Source organism: Chamaea fasciata, unplaced genomic scaffold (assembly GCF_029207755.1).
Source record: "Chamaea fasciata isolate MVZ Bird 193981 ecotype frontalis unplaced genomic scaffold, bChaFas1.0.hap1 SCAF_4, whole genome shotgun sequence".
Classification (NCBI taxonomy): domain Eukaryota; kingdom Metazoa; phylum Chordata; class Aves; order Passeriformes; family Sylviidae; genus Chamaea; species Chamaea fasciata.
The window spans coordinates 19,561,951-19,577,699 of NW_027094089.1; the positions used below are offsets into that span (position 1 = coordinate 19,561,951).

At 45.8% G+C, this 15,749-nt stretch overlaps 1 protein-coding gene across 6 annotated transcripts in view; it reads left to right on the forward strand.

The window, feature by feature from the left end:
* RUSC2 (RUN and SH3 domain containing 2) overlaps positions 1-15,749 on the forward strand; it is a 58,553-nt gene that overhangs the window by 17,414 nt on the left and 25,390 nt on the right. For 3 of the 6 annotated variants that reach the window (XM_066180973.1, XM_066180972.1, XM_066180974.1), the window contains exon 2: positions 5,296-5,399. The gene's annotated coding sequence lies outside the window, so the exon portion shown is untranslated. Of the gene's footprint in view, positions 1-3,335; positions 3,511-5,133; positions 5,400-15,749 lie in introns of those variants that run through there. The other 3 variants (XM_066180976.1, XM_066180975.1, XM_066180971.1) reach the window with 2 other exon arrangements.

Genomic DNA, 15,749 nt, shown 5'->3' on the forward strand with positions numbered 1-15,749 from the left:
TCAGCTCCGTCTGGAAGCTCACTGGGGGAAAGTGACAGTGGGGGGAAACTCAGGGTCTCAGCGGGCTGTACAAGACAACTGAGCATCTAACATGATGTAGCCATGGAAAAGATACATGTCATCCAATGTGACACATTGGGCAAAGCATTTCTAGTAGAGATGGGAAAATTTCAGCATTTTAAGGCATGGGAGACCTTGCTAGGAAGGCTGTGAACATTTCCAGTCACTCCCTGAAGGCTGTGTGCAAACTGGGTCAGGTCCAGAGAAGGAATATGGGTATGATCAAAGAAATGGAAAGCCTACCTAATGTGAAGTGATTAGAGAACTCAAATGGTATGACTTTAAACACAGTCTCGATAAATGCTGACGTTAAAGCTCATTTTTGGAACATGAGTGAATAGGGATGAGCTGTGCATGGATAAAGATAAGCTGGAAATTCAGAGAATGTTCTTAAACATCAGAGGACTGAACTTGGGGAATTAATACTGTTAGAAGACAGTTAGCAAGCAACATGAAATGTCCAACTTTTTTTTTAAAGAACAGCAACAACTTTCTGTTTTGAAGGCATTTCCTCATTTGGAGGTGTGGCTGCTGCCTTGGGTTGCTAGCCCTGAAGAAGTCAGTGCTGCTGTTGTGGGCAGTGGGCTCACTGGGACACAGGGTCATCATGGTGGGCTGGTGAATTTGGATGTTGAGAATGTGTCTGTGACTGGAAAAAACCTCACAGACTCCTGTGCCTCTGTCCTCATTTGGAAAGCAGGCTCAGTGTGGATCAGTTAGTGATCCCCCAGGGAAATGTGAGGGCTAAGGGCAGGCATTTCCACTGTGCTAACATATGTTTTTATCAATCTGCTTGGATTTTTGACCCCTTGTTCAAAAGCTCCTGTATCTGTTCCCACTGAACAGAAAAGGTGTCGAGCGTGTGTTGGTAACAATCAGCCTGTGTGGATCTCCATGTGTCAGAGAGATGTTGTCTGACCTTAAAGTACAGGACTTGAAGGAATGGGGAATTATTTTAGTTTTCCTTTATGAGAATTTTTATGAAGTTTCATCATCTGCTTTCCTGTTGACTCCTGTTTTCTGTTCCCCCCTTGCTCCAGTTGAGCAGACCCATGCTTGTAGTTCAACTCTGACCAACATCCATCATTCTGGCATTTCCCAAACAGCCTGGATGATGTTGATGCTAGGTGGGGTTGCCATGAGATTTAGATTTCTGACACAAACAATTGTTAAGCAAGGTGGGAGGACACTGAACTGCTTTCGCCTTGCTCCTGAGTGGTCTGGCACATGGGAAATGAGTGAAGATGTCCCTGTGACCATGCTACAAATGTGGCCAGAATGTGTATCCTAGGCATGTTACTGCTGTTACACCTGAAGGAGGCACAGATTTTCTGCCGTGATGGAGCGCTTGCTGTTGTTTGTACCACTTTCTGTTTGCTTGAGAGGCATGGAGACACTGAAAGTAATGAGGGATTGGTCAAAATGCCCACCCTTTAGGAGGAGGTAGCAGACACTCCCTTTGCTGGGGTACAGCTGTGAGCTGGAGGCAGTAGCTGGGACTGCCTGGTGGTTTTGGGGGTGGTCAGGTTGTGCCCCACACCTGATGGTGAGGGATGATTAAAGACCTGTGCTAGCATAGTGCTTGATGTCAGAGCTACAGCCCAGACAGCGGACTGGAATCTGGGGCTGAGCTGTTTCCAGTTCATGCATCACTGGAGCAGCTTTGCAGCAAGTAAGTGGGAGGCTGGGTCAGCTGGTGGGTGGTTTTATTGAACAATTGCAGCAAAAGTGGAAAGGGTTCTTTTTGTACCTGGGCGTGTGCTGACCTTAGCAGCCAGTTCCTGCATAGTATATGAAGGAAGAAGCCCAAGCCCAAGACTGAAATATGTTGGGCTTTCTAACACCCAGTTGATCTATTTGTGACCTAGTTGCTGTCAGCAAGAACTCCAGGTACATGTACAGCTCATATCCAGTGTGAGCGCAGCACCTGTGGCTCCCCCAAAGTGGTAAGCTTTGCTGAGCCCAGAGTGGGAGGAGGATGTGCCTCTTTATTGGAATTCACAGGTGGAAGATTGTGTTATGCATTCAGTTCTGACAGCCCTGGAACAAGGGGTAGGGAGGCAAGAAGGCAAAAGTTCTGCCCAGCACCTGAGATGCTTGTGGACAATGAGACTGACATTGATTGAGAAGGAATTTGCTCCTGCCGAGCTACTTACACCGCAGGGTGTTGGAGTCTGTAGGAAGCACCTAGCCCTGCCTGCCCAGGTGAAGTTAGATGGGAACCCCTGTTGCTGTGGGGGCAGGCATGTCTTGACACCTCCATCTCTCTCACCTTCCTTCTCCAAGGAACACAGTCACCAGCCTACAGAATCCCTGCTCCTTCCTTGCATCACACTGTGGAGTCAGCCATGCTCCACTTGCACTGACTCATCTCTGTGATCAAATAGTAGTCATCTTTTAGAAGACAGTCTGCAAGAAAGGGCTTTGTTCTTCCTTTATAGCGCCTGAGATCTTTGCTGCCTGCAAAGATTTGGGACAGGCCATCAGTTCCTAGTGCTGTTGCTGAATGAGGCAGATTGGGGAGGGTGATGCAGCAAAGGGGTGTGTGCTGCAGAGAGGGTCGAGGCCATGTGAGTTTGAGATCTGGGGAACATGCAGAATGTGTTTTGGGGAGGAGGGTACAGACGTTTATGTTTGGAACAGACATGTTAATAGGAGTGTTTCTTCAGGAGCCCCATGTCTGCTTCATTGCTCTGTCTCATTTTAAAGAAAATACCCCCCTGACTGCATCTGCTCTGGTCTGTGTATCTGTACCCCAGACAGGCATTGCTGTCAGTGAATTGGTTAATGCCAGTGTCCCTTGGCAGGGGCAGGGATGAAGGCGAGCACTCAGCCTGCCAGCATTTATGACCTCCTGGCGTCAGCATTGGCAATGCTTGTGGAGGACTGGGGAGGGCACCAAAATAGTTTCCATTCTCCTCTCTGCTGTGGGAACGAGTCTCCTGGGTAACAAATGCTCCTTGTTCTGCACAGAGCTCCATAGCTGAAACTTTCCGTCTCTTTCCTCGCTGTTGCTCCCTGACTGTCCCAGCTGAAGGGGCTGGAGATGTCTGCTTGGGCCTGCCTTAATTAACACTGACACTACAGTGGGACTGGCCATATGGGGGTCCTGGGGCTGCACGTTAATGGGAGCACAGTAAATAGACTCATTTACAGCAACTTGGTTGGAACAGAGCCTGCCAGGACTGACCTTCTTCTTGCTGTAATGGCCAGGCATGGAGGTAGGGCTCTCACTCCTGCATCCTCCTGGGGGCTTGTCCCTGCCTCTTGAACAGGACCAACTGGTGGAGTGGGTCCTGAGCATCCCAGGAAAGGCAGGCAGTGAGCTGGGGAGCATAAAGTGCCGCTGCTAGGACCAATACATTGACTTCTTGGGAAGGACCTGACCTGTGGGACCTGTGGAGTCTGACCTCTGGGACTGGTGGAGGAGTCATTCACTGTGGTTTAGAGGTGAGTAAAAGAGCTACATCTGTGATGCTGGCTCCAGTGCATTGCAAACAGTCTGTACAGACTATAGCCCAAGGCCCTTTCTCTTTTCCCAGTGGAATGGTCTCTTTGTGCTGGGGGGAGTCTTGGACTCCTGCCTCTGAAGCCCTTGGCAGGAATCACCCCCCAGCCACATGGTTTTCTGTCAGAAATCTGATTTAAATGTTACTTGAAGAGATATTTTAAAAGTCTGTAGTGTTATTGGATCTGAGATAATTGGCAGCCACTTCCTATTGCCAGTAAGTCTAACATTTTTCTGTCACAGCTTTTTATGTTGATCTCTCCAGAGGCAGAAGCTTCTGTAAAATGTTTTATTGTCTGGGTTGTTGTATTTGTGTTACTTGTTTGCTGCTTTGGGTACATCGTGGCATAAAGTAAAAAGTATTCAGCCATGTGGCAGTTCTTAATTTCTTAGAATTTTGTGTCCACATGACAATTTTACCCCTTCTCTGCCTTGCTCTGATCTGCTCACTTCCCACGGAGACTCAGTGTAGGAGATTTGGGCTCACAGGTTTTTGCCTTTTCCAGTGTGGATGCTCCAATTTCTGAGCTGTACTTGGCTCTACACAGGGCTGTAGGCACAGGGCTGGATGAGAAAGGGCAGTAATGTGAGTGGTCCCTCTAGGATGGGTGCTGCTCCAATGCTAGAAACATCTGCCTTGGCACAGCACAGGCCAGAGCACAGCTGAGTTTCTGGGGTGTATGATTATGCCCTAGTGGGTAGAAAAGTAAAAGTAGCCACATTTGTTCTTTGCACAGCTACTGTGCCGTGTCAGGAGCTGTACAACTCTGCCTTTGGAGCAAGTTCCATTACCCCTTGTCACCAGCTGCCTCTGGTGAAAAGAGATATGGAAAAATCCTTCCAGATAGCAAGAGAGCCTGAGCTTTGCAGGTGGTGATCCCCATTTCAGGTAGGAAGATCTGCTGTAGGTTGCTTTGCTGAGATGCTGGGATCTAGCGCAGGTTATGGGCAGCACTTTAATCACAAACTGCAGCTAAGAGTTGGTGTGATCTTGATTTGAGGTCCCCTGTGAGAACAGAGACTGCAGACATCCTGCCCCTGCCAGGTGGGTTCAGCACTGTGGAAAGTGCTGGTGGTTTTGTCTTGCTCTGGAGGTGGCTGCATTTCAGGGATGCTGTATAGATACTGTTGATGAAGCTGTCTAGGGCAGGGCACTACAGAAATTTAAAGAAGCTTCAAGAAGCTTCTTGAAGTCTTCCCATCCTCCTCCTCCTATGCATTGCTTTGCAGACTGCCATTTTATCTCCAAGGGTTCTAGCTGCCATTATCAACAGTAGAAGCACTTCAGTCCCTTTGGCTTTCCTTTGCAAAGGCAGCGTGAAGAGATCAGGCAGCCTGAAAGCACACAACATCTGAAATCCAGTCTCATCACAGAATAGGATGCCACGGATCTATTTTACGGCACAGGCTTTGATCTTTTTATTTCTCCTCATGCTGCCATCCTGATTTCCCATTTTGCATAAGAATCAATCCTCCATCATTCCCTCCTTTTCTGCTCCCTCCCATCCCCTGCCTTGTCTGAGGTTCCACAGGGACTGATTGCGAGCTGAAGCGGCGGTGCTGTGGGCATGCTTGCTCCTTCACACGCAGCAACGTCACAGCAGCAACAGCAGCAGCAGCAGGAGCATCGGAGATGTGATTGCGCAGACCCTTAGCATTGGCAGGGATGCAGTTGTGAAGAAGAAACAAAGATCAGAAAAAAAAAATTGACTCTCTGTTTCCCACAGCATCCTGGTGAGAGAGGACGGAGCCTTCTGGAATCTGAGCGCTCAAGAGTGCCAGCGCAGTGTGTTCAGTGACAGGCGGCGGGGAACGAAGGGTCTGTGGAAAGGTGAGGTGGACAAATTATCGGGGTGGGTGTCGGTCGTGCTGTCGGTTTTTGGGCCACTCGGTGGCCGGTTTGTTTTTGTGGAGGATGCCAGCTAGCCGATGAAGCTTAAGGATTTTAGGGTTGCTTTGTCTCTTCAGAGGCTGCATTGCTTTGGAGCTGGCTGTGGCTGTCATGGGCGTGAGCGAGGGAGGAGGCTGTGGCTGCTGCGCAGAATGTGTGTTTGTCCATGGTAGCTGTGAAATAGCAGTTGTGTCCGGGGCTGGCTGTGCAGGGGCGAGTCGTGCTTCACCCTGGCAGTGCCTCCGCATAGCTCTCCATTGTGCCTGCCATGACAGCCAAGCCCACACGGATTGTTGTGGTCCCGTCAGCTACTATGCTGTCCGTGCATCCCTGGCGATGATGCTGCTGTGCAGCTCAAAAGCTGTTTTGACAGACAGCGCTTCCATGAAAAGCCAGAGACAAAAGGCTCAGACAGAGGAAAGGTTGCTGTCACTGTGGTTTTTGCCTTTTTTTTTTGGCTTTTTTTTTTTTCCTTCATTTTTCCCCCCCTAAGCACTGGTAAATCATTTGTTCAAAAGGCATTAGGGTAAATATTAATGGCATGTAAAACCCTGTCCTTCTGCTAAGCGATACACGGGCTCTGTGCAGGCTGGAGTCCTTTGTGTTCCCAGGGTGTGTCTGTGCTGGCGGTGTAAATGGATGCTTTCTCCCTGCCACTTTTCACAGAAGAAATGAGAAAGGTTATCTAGGAATGGAGGAATTATTGCTTTTAATTACTGAAATGAGGGGTCTAGGCTGGGTACCAGTTACTGGAGCTTAATTACATGGTCTTGTTATAGCCAAATCCCTCTTTTCCCTCCCCGCCTTCCTTCTTCTTCCTCCCTCCCCCACCCTCTGCACAAATCCTTCCATTAAATTGCCTCTGCAAATAGGAGAAGGGCTTGAACAAAGAGAAGGATGTATGTGGGATAGGGATATAGATGCTGGAGGGACAATGTTCAGCATGACAGTAAGAACAATAAAGCAAAAGTATAAAAGAATGAGATTTTGGTATATGTGTTAAAGTGACGTGGCTGTAGGGGAATGTGCAAATGGGAATGCCATAACAAAAGGAGATGATCGAATAGCAGGTTCAGTCTTTTGGAGTTATGGAAAACGCTGAGCGTGTGGGGTTGCAATTACAGGATTTGGGGCGGATGTGGGGAGTTGCAGAGTAACATATCATACAAGGTGTGGATTGATGGGTGTTGTAAAGGTGTACTAGAGTACAAGGGAAGCAGAGATCTGCATTTTTATCTCCACACACCTGCAGTCTTTTATAGCAGTGTTGGTAGAGTGAGCTTGGCAGGTCTTACGTATTCACAAAAATCATTTCCCATTTGCCAGTGACCCAAGAATAATTCAGACAAAGCTTTTAGGCCTATAAAGAGCAACAGGATGACAGGAAAAATGTAGATAAAATGGTAGATGTTTGGCAGAGCTGCAGAGGAACCATGGGAAGAGGAGGCAGATGAGAGGCATTGCAGAGCTAGGGGAGCAGGAGGTTTGGGTCAGAGACCAGTGGGAGAGTGCACAGAGGGGAAATTCAGAGTTGTCATTGTCAGGGAATGCAAATGTGTTGTTTCTGTTGTCATTCTCTAGCCTCTGACTGTCTTCCCCGAGATGCTTAGTGCTGTGTGCAGCCCTGCGGGGTTTGTGGGGGTGGGGGTGATCCTCAGCACAGTCTTTTCTGCAGTAGTTCTCCGGAGGAACCATTTTACTGCTGCAGGTTCTCATGTGGTTGCTTGCTCTCCATCTCTAGGGAATGACAAGGCTCCACAGCCTTTATATCTGGTGATGAAGGCAAACTCAGAGTTTCGGTGCAGGGTGCCAGGTGAGAAGGAGAGGGCTTCCAGCAAAATCTCAAAGTGGCATGTTGTCGTCTTGCAGATCGATGACAATGTCCTGGAAGCACCATAAGGCTTCCTGAACTGCAGCTCCTTCTCACCCCTGTCTTGCTTTTGGACCTGGGAAAACCTCTCTGTGTCTCCCAGAATCCACCCCCTTCAGGCTGATGGGAGCAGGGAGTGGGATGTCTCCTGCAGGTATGCACCAGACTGGGTTAGTGGTGCTGCTGCAGAGCAGGTTCCTATGGGAGATTTGTGGTGGGTAACAACAGCATGACTGTGTGCAGCACATCATGGGCTGGGGGACAGGATGTATAACAGAACATACAGGACACCCATGCCTGTATCAGCATGTGGAAGAAAACTCATGTATATAAGGTTTGTGTCTACAATGCTTGCTTGAAGGAATAAAAAGAAGGTGATGCAGCCTCTTTCTCTCTGTGAGGTGGGAATGTCCCCAGGCTGTGCCTGGCTTGTAGGTACCACTCTTACAAGAACATCTGTTAAGCAGTGAGAGTGCACCGATAATCTCTGCCTTGAGACGCTTGAAAGATGGGCAAGAGGTTCTGGTGACTGGAGCTGACTGAAATCATCCCCCAAAAGTGTGTCTTTCTCACTGCATTGATGCAGATGATGGAGATAAAGTGCAGTTGGATCTCTAGATATAAAGAACCTGGACCTGCATTGCAGAAGATGCAGGTGGCCCAGGAGAATATGCTGTGAACTCAGGAATGGCCTGCCCACAGCTCCACTACTGCCTGTCATGTCTCAGAAGCTGTGAGAGCAAAGAAGAAATTTTTAGTCCCAGACATCTTCATTTTCTTCCAGTTCCTGGTGATTTAAGATCTCACTCTGGTGTGGTTCCTGATGCCCAAACAATACTTTTGCAACCCCTTGTTGTGCTTTGACCTGTTTTTAATTTATTTCCCTGTCTTATTTTTCTTTTCTAGTCTTTTCTGAAAGACTTATGTAATAGTAAGGCCAGGTTGATAAATCTCACATGGGTCACTTTCCCTGCCCTTGCAGAACAGCTACAGACTTTTAATATTTGTCAGCCACATGATTTCACCTTCTTCCTCTCTTTTCTATTGGGTATTTTTATCAATAGTGCAGTTGCCAGCTGTGATCAACCAGTTATTCTTTCATTGTTCTGGGATCAAGAATATCTTGTCCCTCTGACTTGAGTGTTTTCATCTTCTTGAATTTGTTTCCACTCAAAAGCTCATTTCCTTTACTGCACCTTCTTCCCCCTGTATTATCTAACCTGTCATTGCTGCAGGTTCAATATTCATCTTGCCAAAACAGCACTGAAGGTGCTCTGTTTCTTGCCTCTAATATCCTTCTTGGTGTGGTTACTCATTCAGGTTGATCAGGAGCCTTTCTCTTCTAATCTTGTCATCTTTCTTGGTGAGTTCAGATTTTTTTTTTTTTTTACTTAATTTCAAAGTATTTTCTGCAGTACTTCTCCAAGCTGTTTGTTCTTGTTGACATTATAGTTGTTTACCCTGATGCATCAGAGATCTGCTCTTTAAAAATTAAAAAGGTTTCATTACATCTCTGTTTGCTTTTTACCATTCTATTTAATATAAACTGGGTCAGCTTGAGATGTTAAATCCAAAGCCACTTCTGTACCATGGGTGTTGGGTGAAAACTCACCTCAATAGCCATGGTTCTGATAGCTGAACCCAAAAAAGTAAATCCAAAGTAAGAGATGTGGAGATCTCTGCAGGTGGTTGAGACATGGAGGATTGGAGGTGGAGGTACCTTCCTGTCAGCTGTGGAATCAAGGACCATACTGGAGAAGATTTTGTCCTCATCCTTGTGGAAACCATTGAAATATGACTGGTAGTGGAAAACCTCACTTGTCTCCTACCCCTGCTGTTTTGTGAGCAGTGTTCTGATGTGGATAAAGTGCTTCTGGCTGTCCAGTCCATAAGCCTAAAAGAGCCAGAACCCCACCAGCACATTCCAGGTGTGTGAGAGGCAGCAGGATAAGGCTTGAAGAAGCTGAGGGAGCTTTGCTGGCAGGGGTTGAAGTCTGTTGCAATGATCAGTGACAGCTGTATTGGTAACAAGCCTTAGCAGGGATTTGCCATTATTGTTATTACCTGCCAGGCAGGTTCCCTGCATGCCCTCACACTCATCTCTTAGTTGGTTACTCTCCAATAGGAAAGAAATGGGCTGTCAAAATACCTCTGGTCTCTGATTCTGCTCCAGTTTTCTCTCTCGATGAAAATGATTTTAATGCTCATTTTCTGAAAAAAGTGGGTCAAAGCCAGAACATACCTGTTAAGATGAGCACAAAAGCAGCCTGGTCCACAGGCTCATTCCCTCCTCATCACAGCTGTGTTACAGCCTCAGGACCATGTAGACAATATTTTTTCTTACCCCTCAGACACATGCAGGTACTTTTTACTGGGCAAGGCTGACAGTTGCTAGATTTACAGATAGTGGGATAAAAAACCCAAACAAAACCCACTGTGTTTGTTATTTGCTGTAAATGGGATAGAGGTGGAAGGCAGAACTGTACTGTGGGTGAGTGGCCATAATGTGCCTGATGGCAGCTTCTCACTCAGGCTCAAGTTCTGAGTTTGGACTCTTGGAAGAGAGACTATGTGTTGGTCTTTGGGCAGTGCTGAGGCTGTGACGCTGGCAGTACCTTTGAGTGATAAATAGTATTTGAGTGATGTTAGCAAAGCTTTGTACTGACCCTTGGCAAGTGATAGAAACTGGCCTTGCCACCAAACTGCCACTCTCTGCTCCAACACAAAATGCTCTCTGGAAGCAGAGAACAAGTGTCACTGTCCTGTTACGCTTTTGGGGACAGTGTCAGAGACATCTCAGAGTGTACGAATGCTAGCAGTTCCTTTTGAGAAGAGGGGAGTTTCTGTTCTGAGAGTTGTAGGGGAAAAAAATATTCAATTAGAGCCTGTGTGGAAAATCCTGGCAAATAGCAGGTTTTCACCTAGACCCGCTGTTACATCAGACTAGAGTCCTTGCTCCCTACCCAGTTACACTAATCTCATCAGTTTGACTCCAGAACTGCACCTTATTTATAAACTCACAGTAGCTGCTTCTGGAAGAACATGCCCTAAATGCTTTCAGTGGGCTCATTCTTCTCTGTTATGGTCTGCCTGCACTGGTGCAGGACCAGCCACATGGTACCTTGCCTCCTTTTGCCTATAGGCCCAATTCATGCGGGTTGTTTAACAAGGTTACTTGTTTTGGTCCCTCTCTGGGGTTCTCATGGCAAAGAGCAGGGATGTGTGCCTCAGGATTAGTTATCATGTGTAAGCTCCTGTGTAAGTTCAGCGTAGCTGTACTCCCAGATGCCCTTCTTAGCAGAAAGAATGACCTGTCATGATTATTGTGCTAGTGCAATTTTTTGCTCTTAGCAGGCAGGTTCATTACAGTGTTTGGTTACGTGGCTTTTTTCCCTGTAGTCCCACCCTCAAACCTTTTCCAGTAACTCAGGTGGCAGAATGATAACCCCACACAAGGAGAAGATCCAGTGGAAGGAGTAAATATTTCATATCTCTGGTGCCAAGATGCTGTTGGCCCACACAGTGTATCTTCCTTGGCCTTGCCTAATTCATTCTGATGATGGATACCTGAAGTGACATGTCTGCCTGGGGTTAGGCTTACTCTGGTCGACCTCTCCTTCACCACTTGCTGTCTTGTGAGTTGCTCTTGTGGCTTCTAAGGGGTTTCTTGTCAAAGTGTACCTTACCCTGAGCAGTGATTGTAGCTCCCTTCAGGAAACCAACAAGAGGATTTCAGCATGCACCTGTGCTTATCCATCTCCTACTGGCAGCAAGCTGTTCTCACTTGTCCACAGTCAGTGACACCTAACTCACCCTACTGCTGAGATTTGTCCTCCAACTGCAGGCTGCAGTGCTTGGAATGGTCTTGATAGCATTGTCCTTACCCAGATGTCACCTCCTGCCTTCAGCTCCTTGTCACATGCCTCATTTTCATTTCCATAGGCACTTGCTATTTATAATTACTGTCTTTATAAAGCACTCTGAAGATGGTGACTCCTTATTACAGTAAGCCTGGCAGCCTGTTTGTTCCCGTGTGCTCCTCAGAGTGGCTGGTTTTGGTGGAGCACTGGGTCAGAGGAGAGGTGAGATACCATGGAGCACAGGGTGACCTTAGGCATTCCTGACCCTGGTCAGGAAGGCTAGCCAGTCCATAGCACGAGAGGAGAGGAGAGAAGGAGGGGGAAAACTGCAGGAAAACAGGGGTGTCCTGGCACTGACAGGCAATGGCATGGGGGTGGTTAAAGCACGAAGGTAGCAGTGCTCCAGCCACAGCCATTCAATTTATACTTGGCCGTGTCTGGTTGAGACACCAGGAGTCAATTTTGGTCCACAGGGGTTTCTGTAATCTCTGGTTTTTTTGGTGACTTTGCAAAAGTTTCAGAGACTGCATAGAATATTTCCATCTCCGGAGCCCTGACATCTCCCAGGCTTTGTGCTGGCGACATGATTTGGTACCCCAGCGCAGAGAAACACCCCAAACTGAACTGATGCATTTGTAATTGTCTCAGAGGCACTGAGGAGTTATTCTGCTCTGTACCAGAGCATGTTCAGCGGCCATGATTTTGGTCCAGTGCCTTGTTTCTGCTTTCCCGTTGGCATGAGTTGAGGTTGAAAAATACCACAACAACCTCTTGGCCTGCAAATCAAAATGAAAGGGGAGTCTTCTTTCAGTGGTGCAGGCCACTAGATCTCACTGCTTTAGTGAGGCAAATTCACTATGGAGAAATATCCCTCAGCCTAGACCCTACTAAGGCTTTGAGGATCCTTTTATCTCTTGGGGGGCCTCAAACTGCATGTTGGCATGCCAAGAATTTATGCAGCCTGAGAGAGCAAGTTCCAAAACCCACACTCCAGAGATGAGGGAAAAGAAACTCCTTTCCTCAGAGAACAGGCATGTTAAAAAAATGCCCTGATTTCTCCTAGGCTAGTCTTGTTGTAAACCTTGAAATTTTCTAGCTTGATGCTAAGTTACATAAGTGTGTGTAAGAGAAGATAGTCACGAAGTACACTTGGTCAGATTGCAAATGATTAAACTGATTAAATGCATTCCAGCTCATTAAACTGATGTCATTAAACTGCAGAAAGTAACTGATTGTCACCCTGGTCATAAGGGAGGTTACCTGGCAGGCATGTGTATATGGATGTTAAGGTACATAAGAAATGGAATGGAAAAATTATTTTATAGCTTCTAATCCCACTGCCGGTTGGAAGACTGTGTGAAATTAGTCACCCTAGCTCAGAAGCATGAATGCATAGCTGGAGGGAATTGAGAAACTGCCTGGGAAACTGAACAAGTCCCTGGGAAATGTTCCTAAGAGGAGAGATTGAAATAATGGACGTTTCTTGAGGTATAGGGAAACTGTAGGGTTTGTGATATGAAATAATAAACAATCTAGAGAAAGAAAATAATGATTTATGAGGTGCCCTGATTGTAACACGAAGGCACTCCAGGAAATTATGGAGGATTATTTGGAACTGATAATATGAATACTTCTCACATACTGTGATTAATTAGTCCATGAATCTTGCTTTCAAACTTCAAAGCCCAGCAGTATTCCCAAATGGCTTGGCATTCTTGTGAGTAAGACTACCCAGTGTATTTATAGTATGTGTTCAGAAGTTGCAGTTTTAAAACCTTGCGGTTTTGTTAAGGCCCACTTCAGTACAAGGGCTTAACACTGGCAAACTTTTGTCTCAGCTGCGTGTCATCTCTGAGACTAATGGTCCAGAAAGGATGCTACAGCTTCAAGAAAGAAGATGTTCAGATGTGAACGTGTCCTATCTGCAAAGATCTTTGAGCCTGCAGTCTTAAGACTCAGTTCTCTCAAACACCCTTGAAGTGATTAAAAGCAGACTGCTCACAGAATTGTAGGATAGTGTGAGTTGGAAGGGACCCTCAACTTCTCATCTCATTCCACGCCCCTGCATGCACAGGGGCACTTTCCTCTAGACCAGGTTGCTCAAAGCCCCGTCCAACCTGGCCATCTTCTCAGTAGACTTGGTGAGTCTGCTGCTCTCCCAGTAGAGAGTCAAGGATCATCCCTGTTTGCCCTCTTTTTTTTCCCCTAGTCAATAGGTTGTGTGGCCCAACACCATCAGTAGAAGACCTTGGTTAATCCAGGGTTATCAGATTTAGTTTATCCTTAATGCTCTGTTGAGCCCAGTCATTCCAAGCCTAATTAGCACATGAGCTGTCTTGTGGAGTGATATCCTAAAATAAACTGTCCTGAATAGAGCTTTACAAACTGAGCTTGGTTTGGGTTGCCCGCCCCTACAAGGGATATGTTTCCCTCTCAGAAGGAAAGTATGTGTAATCATTAGGAGTGCCTGGTCTGCTTCATAAGTATTTTATTAAGATTCTGGCTAGTCTTTTGTTAGTTCTGCTGCATGGAAAATATTCTGTTATATAAACTGGTGCTGTGGTTTCATCCAGATCCTCTTGAGTTCTGCCTTGCTGCCAGCCATGTGAACATACAAACACACCCACGCATCAAGAGGACACTTGGAGAGAGGTTGGTAATCGGACCAAGGATCTGGGAATACTATTGCACATGAGCAGAATGAAAAACTTAGCACTGAAGTTTGGCAAGTGCCGTAGAAAATATGATTCTCTCCCTGCCCTAGCTCAAGGACAAGTAATGAAGTTAAATATCACTATGTTCAAAAGTACTGGCAGATAACTACTAGTGTGGCATATAATTTGGTGTGGAAGGTTCAGGAAGTTACAAGCTCTTAATTTTTTTAAGAATTCAAAAAAAACCCAAAATGGATGATTGTATAGTCTCCTAAATTTCTATGGGCAGGTTATGAAACCTGTTCTGCAATGTAAACTACTCCCAAATGAAGGCGGCTGCTTGTGACTTGGTAGTCTCACAATGGATTTGTTCCTACATAGACATTTCTTGTCTCATCCCAGGAATCATTCTGCCTTTTTTATTTTTACCCACTCTGAAATGAGACTCAGACAGGATTGCAGAGGTACATGTTTGTTTAGGTACCTGTCCAAGAAATGCACAATCTTAACAGTAAGCAGGTAATTTCCATTTTCAAATATGGGTGCTCAATGATCTTTTCCTCCAGCTGCCTTCAAGGGGTTGTAAAATCCAGCCTGTGGTCTAAAAGCATTTGACAATCAGTGTTATTATCATATATATATATATATATATATATATATATATGTGTGTGTGTGTGTGTGTGTATGTATATGTATATATATTTATGTTTTAATTTATTATCTAAATAATGTTTTTCTATGTATTATATATAGTCATGTAAATAGTGTAATATAATGTAATATGATAGAATATAATTAATATATAATATAATTAACTTACATATGTGGTCTTAATGTCTTTCAGAAAGCAGGATAAATGTAATATATTAACTCCTCAGGTGCTGCTTTTATTGGGCTACACAGCTTTTTTGCTTTGTACAGTGCTGTCATCCCCAAATCAGGGAGTTGCCAGCCTCCAGACCATTGTGTATTCCTGCCTTGGAGACACAGAAGATGTCTTCCTGTGTATCCTGGCATTTCTTCTAGTCTTGGTAGAGCAGCCTAGGGCTAGAAAGGGTTAAAATCTCCTGCAGCCTTAGCAGAAGTCAGCTGTTGGTCACAGCTGCTGATTGAAAAACCATTTAGATGTGCAGTGTGGAAGAGGAACATTGAGTAAAAGGCTGCTGCTGGGATGTGTTCTGTTTGTGCCTGATTTTGGTGCTCCTGATTTGTTTGCACGCAGTGTGCATTAAATTCCATGTATGATTGCATCATTTAATACAACTTTGCAGATGCAGGCATTCAGGCTGCCTGGCAGATCCAGTCACTCCTAGGTAATGCCATACCTGCACTGCTTCTCCTGTTTGCTGGGATGTGGCAGCAAACCATTGCAGCACTACTGTGTTCCAGTCTGAAAATAGCTTTTTGACATCGCTAGCTGCTTTATTTACAGTGGGGTGATATTTTGTTATTTCAAGAGCTTGCCCTGTGTGTGGTTTTACTTGACTCCCCTGTAGCTACTTTTGCTGTCTGTTCTGTTTCTGCTGTTGTGCTGCATGAGGTTGTACATCCGTAACCCGCCATCTCAGAAATGTTTGTTTTTCACTTGATAGTGTGTGATTCCTACATATGTGGCACTCTGGGATGAAGAGACAGTAAACATCATTTTACAGCTTCTTTTTACTGAGTTATCTTAAGGCTGAGTTCTTATTTGTCAGGCTTTTTCAAGCGGTCACTAATGCTTTTGTCTTGCAGGGAGAATTTTTATTCTTGCGGGGATTGTTTTGCAGCTGTCATTCCTGCAATACATAGTCTGAACAGAAGTGCAATGCTCGTTTTAATCTGCACAGAAAAGAAGCAGTAGGGAAGATATGCAGCCACTCTGCAGATATACAGAGTATATATGCAGTGTATATGCAGAGTGGCT